The sequence below is a fragment of the Myodes glareolus genome, chromosome 18, assembly GCF_982192425.1.
Source record: "Myodes glareolus chromosome 18, mMyoGla1.1, whole genome shotgun sequence".
In the NCBI taxonomy this organism is placed as follows: domain Eukaryota; kingdom Metazoa; phylum Chordata; class Mammalia; order Rodentia; family Cricetidae; genus Myodes; species Myodes glareolus.
Genome location: NC_142043.1, coordinates 63,265,766 through 63,272,519, shown reverse-complemented (window position 1 = coordinate 63,272,519; position 6,754 = coordinate 63,265,766). Strand labels below are relative to the sequence as shown.

The 6,754-nt window shown below is 53.5% G+C and overlaps 1 long non-coding RNA gene across 1 annotated transcript; it reads left to right on the top strand.

The window, feature by feature from the left end:
• The first annotated feature begins 293 nt into the window (after nt 1-293).
• On the top strand, nt 294-5,540 carry LOC146890858 (uncharacterized). Its single transcript, XR_014998376.2, has 3 exons — nt 294-688; nt 922-1,159; nt 3,132-5,540. It is a non-coding gene; the product is annotated as an uncharacterized LOC146890858 (long non-coding RNA).
• The last annotated feature ends 1,214 nt before the right edge of the window (nt 5,541-6,754 follow it).

Sequence of the window (6,754 nt, the reverse complement as noted above, 5' to 3'; positions counted from 1 at the left end):
AGCCACGGCCGCCGCCGCTGAAGGTCAGTGGGGGTGGTAAAAGCCTCAGTGTGCAGAAAGAGCAGACACCAAGGGCCGCTCCACCCAGTACACAAGTCCTCACTCAATCTTAAAAGGCGATAAGAAATGTAACTTTGATCTGGTTAGCCTTTTGATCGAGCTGTGAATTAAAGGCAAATAGGTGGTGCACCTCACCCGGAGGCTGGCACTGCCCTGCGTGGGAGGAGCCAGGTGGAGCCAGGGAAGAGACGAGAAGTCTGGATGGAATAGTGTACCCTCCAGTTGCAGGTCTCTGTTGGCACCTGGCTATTCCCCTTTTTATGATTTAAATTCAAGAGTCACAGGAGAGGAGGAGGAGAGAGAGGAGAAGGGGGAGGCAAGCAGATGGCTTTGTCAGTGAAGGCCCTTGAAGGACTTGCTCCTCACTGCATAGCTTCGCATGGCTGAGGGAACAACAGGGAAGTATCCCCAGGGAAAGTACCCTATTCATGTGGAACCGTGTCCCACAACCTGCAGGGAGACACCCATGAGGGCCCAGCTGACTCTGGCTGCGGGGACTGACCTGTCCACCTACAGACACTACCCAGGAAGGAAAGATGTCACAGTGACTGACAGCAATCCCTTGGAGGTGACTTAGTCTTGGGTGGAAACATCCAAGACATGAACAACAGAGAGAGAGAAGTTAGAGGTGCGGGGATAGGGGTGGCAGGGGGAGACATGGACGACGGGACACCAATGCAGCCTGGAGGACTCAGTATCTGAGTCCCCTGTGCTGAAGAAATAATGGAGGGAAGGGAAGGGAAGGGAAGGGAAGGGAAGGGAAGGGAAGGGAAGGGAAGGGAAGGGAAGGGAAGGGAAGGGAAGGGAAGGGAAGGGAAGGGAAGGGAAGGAAAGCTAACCCGACATCTCTCAATGTCACAGTGACACGGGTATACTGCCGTAAGTCCTGGGTGCGCACGTTCATGCTGTGTCCATGGCTGACATAGAAGCTGGAAGCCAGCGGAGGGAGGCTTCAAAGAGCTGCTTCACTAAGGCGAGCAACCTGCCCTCCCAGGTTCCGGTGTCACCTCTAAGGGAGACTGGGACAACCTGGCTTCCCACATGGCTCCCCTGCAGAGGTGCACACTCCTAGATGGACAAGACAAAGCTCAGACACTCAGTAAGCGTTTGCCAGCTCACTATTTGCAGCCTCATTATCCCCTCCTTCATGATATTTGTAGTCTCTTAGCCCCACCCCCACCCTGCTACCCTCTGTCCAGATAAGGCCACCCTATGCCCTGTAGGGGGAGGGGACCCGATGAGACAGGTCATACCAAAGCCACCACACCACAAATGCTTTGATGGAATAGTGGGAGCGAGAAAGAGGCTCAGCTGGATGTCATGGGCTAGGGTGGACATGAGGACACTTAGCCCCAGAAGGATGAGCAGAGTACATTCATTGGGTATGGCTTCCCCAAGTCCTCCCTGGTTCCAGTAGCCTGCCCAAGGGAAGTCAGTGCTAGATAGGACGTAGAAGGCCTCACCAACACCGGGAGACTCCTTTTATGGAGGAACCTTGGATTCTCAGTTTGAGAAAGACCCCTTATAAGGCCAGGCACAACCAGGTGCTTCCTGGGGGGTCTCTGAGGAGGTCGGTCCACAACGATGCTATGCTTGCTGCTGGCTTCGGTACCCAGAGTGTAGTTCAATGGGCTTACAAGACCACTGTCTAATGGATGGTGGGTTAGTACATAATCACCACACAGATGAACCTCTGTGCATGCTGTGTGTTTGTTTTTCTGTGTGCACACATGAATGTGCATGTGCTTGCTCGTGTGCACACACGTGTACGTTTATATGTACACAGGATTGTGTGTGTACTTTGTGATCCTACGTCAGTGGCCACGGATGTGTATTTGCCGTGTGTATACCTGTACTTGCAAGCACCCATGCCCACATCCATGCGTTTATGCATATAGTGTACTGAGCGTCGGAGTCTGCCTGTGCTCCTGTGCTGCTCCTGTGTGCCTGTGCATGCTCCTTTTATTTACCCTGGAGCCTGGCGAGAGCACCCAACTGCTGGGGTGGAGAGGTCAGGGTGAGTCAGCCTAATTGGAAACGAACAGGAAAGTGTGAGGTCATCATGTTGGACGGGACATCGCTGCATGGAGGGCGAGGGTCAGCGCTGCGTACTTCAGCTCCATATCAGAATAGCGTGCAGGAAAGTGACTGCAATAGCAGTTCCCACCCTGAGACACTAGTAAAGGAGAGCTCCAGAGAACCAGGCCAAATGTCCCTTCTTAACGACCGGTCCTCGCGGCAAAGCATGACGCTCTGGCTACTGTTTTGGCCGAGGGACAGTGACCCCGACGTCGACCAAGGAAGTTTCTCTCTGCTTCCAGCCTGCTCCACGCTTTGTGTCTGCCTTTTGCCCCGATCGCCCCATCAGCCCTGGGCAGTCTGCTCAGCTCAGATTCTGGGCAGCGCAGAGGGGCCCAGGTGTTGTTAATGAGGTGAAATACAATGGTGTTTATTTGGTCTGTGCCCATTCATTTCTGATTGACAGCAAGCTGTACTCAGCCCATCTGAGACCCCCAAGAGCAAAGGTCAGCCAACAGGAGTAGGAGCTGGCCATGGCTGCCTGGCATCACTGTAGGGCTATGCTCTACCTGGGGCCCCAGAGGGCAGACACTGTTGCACACAGCACTCGGCTGTTCTCAAAGCTTGTCTGTCCTTCGATCTCCACAGCCCCATTGGGGATCGATTGGATTCCTGAGATGGGCTCTAAAAGCAACTTCCTTTATGCATATCCAGGCTCAGGCCTGCCCTTGGGGGACCCGTGCTAGGCCAAGTTCTCTGTGGACAAAGCAGGCCGCACAATGTGGGGGTTGCAGGGCCCTACACCTGGCTTACTGGTTGGTGGCCCGCTTGAACCCCAAGGGCACGGCGGGGAGCTGGGATGAGTGGTGATCTCCCGTCTACCCTGTTGGCTCATCCAGACAGCAAAATCCAGAAGGAAGGGCCGACCCAAAGACCAAGTGTACAAGTGAGGCAGAAAAAGACAATCTACCCCTTTGTCTACCCAAGTCCCTTATCACAGGACTTGGTGCCAACACTGTCAAAACACTCCTGTTTGTCTGTTTCTTTTTCAGAGCTGAGCTCATTGACCCCACCTGAAGTTGGAACTAACGTCAACTGGAATGAAGGGCATTTTATCATTGTTAGAGTTGTGGAATGTCCTAGAACTCAGATTGGTAACGAAGCCATTCATGGTTGCTGAAAGTAGTTCTTCTCTGCCTCCAGAGGACTCCAGATGGAGCTCAGTGTGGGGTGCCCTTTTAACCCCAGTTGTAGCAGTATCTACCTGCATCTCTGCCCAGCCAAGCAGAGAATGCTGGGAAAATCCCATCAGCAGCTGCATCTCCTCCAGCGTGACCACTGGGGTTTCCTGGGGAACCCACCTGAGGAAGTCTGATCTGTTGAGGTCTAAATTGAAACAGCATGCAGGTTATTGAGAAGTTACGTAGTGGTTTCCAAGAAGACTCCCTTCCAGCATGTTCTTACATTTTCTCCTGTGTTACCACAAGTCACTTCAGCTGGGGTCCAGCGGCATACAGGCTCCCAATGGGGCAGTCATGACTTCTAAGGAACTCTGCATCCCAAGGAGATAATCAAGTGACTTGCCCCACTGGATGCCTCAAGGGACCAGTGATGGGCTGTCTCACATACAAAGCCACCAATTTTAACTATGCTTTTACCTGGTCTGCGCTCGCTCGCTGTCGTTGGTATCACTGACAGTCAGGAACTTGCAGGGCCCCCTGGGGCAGAACACATTAGGCGGAAAGCAATGCGAATTCCACAGAAAGTGAGAGGACAGATGTCAGGGGCCAGGCTGTGGGAACTCACCATCACCTCACTGAGATGTCAAACGAGTTTGCTAGCGCGGCAGAACAAATGGCCACAAAGCCAGGTAGTGGGTGGGCCGGTAATCCCAGCCTACCCACCCAACCGCGAAGGAACCCGTGGGACTTCAGAAGCCTTTGCAATGCAGGCTACAGACCCCACCTGCCTCAAGCCAATCCACCAGAATGAGAGGAAGGGAAAGAGCACTTCAGAGACTGTCGTGGGAGTCTCGTGCCAATGTCCCGAGGCAGAAGGCTCCTCCTACCAGGTTCACTACCTCCTGGATCCTGAAGCTGGAAGTCCAAGGCCGAGCTGTGGCAGGGCTGGGTCTCCTGAGGCAGCTCTCCTTTACCCGAGGATGAATCCTCACCAGTCTTCCCTCTGTGTGTCATCACGAGGACGCAGTCGTGATGGTTCAGGTCCACACTTATGGATTTGTTTGGCCTTAAGCCCTGTGAGGACTCTATCTCCAGATGAGGCCGAATGCGATGCTCCTGTACGGTCTTGAATATATGGATTTGTGTGGACTCCCATGACAACACATGACAATTTCTCCCTCTGTGGCTCTGTGATCAGGCTGTGTCCAGCTGTGAGCAAGAATTAGCATTTCCACTGACTTGCACAGGCCAGAGCTCCTGAGCTCCCAGAATATGTTGATTGGGGACCATTCTGCCCCTCCTGTCCCCTCTGCTTTGCCCCTCAGGGTCCAGTTTGGGATAGGCAGTGTGGGCTCTGGCTTTTCTGGGTCCAATGTGGCCTGGGCTTGCAGTGTAGGTAGATGGTGGCCCTGAAGGTGGATAGGAGCAGTTAGACACTATGGCAGGGCTCTGCTTTTCCTGCGCTCACCAGCTCTGGTGATCCAGAGATATCAGCAAGGCTCTAACCAGGGTCACCCTGGGCCTGTCGGCTGCCAGGGCACAGGCAACTGTGTGTGTTCAACTTCACGTCAAATTAACATAAAATACAGTTGGTGGCTCCTGCCAGCCAACAGATACTTTGTATCCCTCCTCTCTGCATCAAATAACTTTCCCAAAAGAACAAAGTCCATGAAGGTCAGTTTGGGTGGCACCACAGATGGGCGGGTACTGAATGAGCCCCCCCCCTCCCCCCAGGCCCAACAATAAAAACAGGCCAGATAACCTTGTAAGATCCCTGGGTTGTGGCCAGAGAAAGTTGGGCTATACTGAACTCTTTTTTGAAAGCTGTACTTTACAAAATGTCTTTGGGGGGAAAATCAATTTGAATGAGCCAGCATGTCCACAGAAGACAGTGGAAGGATCAGTCACATTGGATTAGGGGTGGAAAGCCATGGCTAGAGTTCAGATAGGCAAAAGGGCATTCCCTGGAACAATCTGTCAGTTTGGCCCCCACAGCAGCTTCCCAGGCCAGAGGCTAGGTGCCCTTGGCTTCCCAAACTCTTCTCTATGTGTGTCTGGTCCTTCATAGAGGGTGCAAGGCAAGATGGGAGGGTCTGTTGCATTTCCAGAAGGTTCTTTCTGGAGTCATATGTGAACCTAGGGATTTCTCTGGCTTGTTTGGCTACCTTCATTGAAATTTGCAGTTGGGGCCCTTGTTGGCAAGACCTGGTGGATCCGGTAATCTGGCCATTTCTTTCTCTGTGCTGTGATTCCAGCCTTCCCAGTAAAGCTAGAACCAGGCTGGTTCCCAGTGTTCTTTCTGCTATGTACCCTGTTCCTGCCTGGTGGAGGCAGCGCTCCAGGGCCCTCATCTCCCTCCCAGCTCCCCACTCCTCGGAGCCTCTGGTGCTGCAGCACCCACGGCAGCTGGTGTTTACTCACGCCTCCTGCCCAGCCCCAGCTCTCAATCTCCACAGTTCTCTCTGACTAACGTCTGCTGTCCTTTCTACTTCACAAGGGGGAGGAAATGAAGGTTCAGAGAAGACCAAGAATGCTTCTCAGCTGAAGGAGGCGTCGCTAGGATTTGCACCCACGCCATAGCACCTCGTCCCAAACTTCCGCTTGGCCATCTGTCTTCCAGAAACCCTCTGACAGCACATCCGGCAGATGCCTCGGGGTGTTCCTCAGAGACCTGTGTGAAAGTCCAAATACTGCTGGTGCCCCAGAGAGAGGAACCCGAGGGAGTTCCTCTGTTCTGTCCCTGGGGAAGCCTGTGGGGACTCCAGGCTGGGCTGTGCCCTGGCTGCGGGTGTGTGGCTGGCATCCTCACACCTGGGGCAATCCAGCCCCCTTTGACTCCCACCATGCCTAGTTCCAGGCCTAGAGAAAGAGAAGAGGGAGGCTGGTGGCTGGGCCATCTTTTAGGGGGAGGCCAGTGGAAACAGGGAGACCCCTTGGCAATCAAGAAGCTGTTCTGGGAGTGTGCATAAGCACTGGGGATCGCCCACACCACCCTTTGTGGATGGTGCCCACCATGCCCTCCAAGCCCTCAGTGGGTCAGTCCTGAGACTCACTACTCCCCACTCAAGATCCTCTGAAGACATTTTGAGGGTGAGAATCAATCACATAGGCTCAAGGGTCATCTGGGGCACTAGGTGCCCGTGAGGATCAGGCCAGATGCCAGCACATGAGATATGGGATGCTAATACAGGTGAGAGACTGCACAGCACCAACTACTGGCCATTGTGGCAATTTAGCCCATTATGGCTCTGTCAATCACCTGACTGTTGCCTCCCTTCCAATCGCTCTAGTCTTCCAGTCCTGGAGACGAGCAACTTATAACTTCTTTATCTTAATCCCTGACAGGACAAATCCCCTACTGTCCCTGGACAAACAGTCAGACGCAAGTTAAGTCAATTCCTAGAGACATCCAAGAGTTTCCCTACAGGGTGTCTTTCAGCTACTACCTAGCCAACCACAGTTCTTAGCTCCCAAGTCGTCCAGACCACCATTTC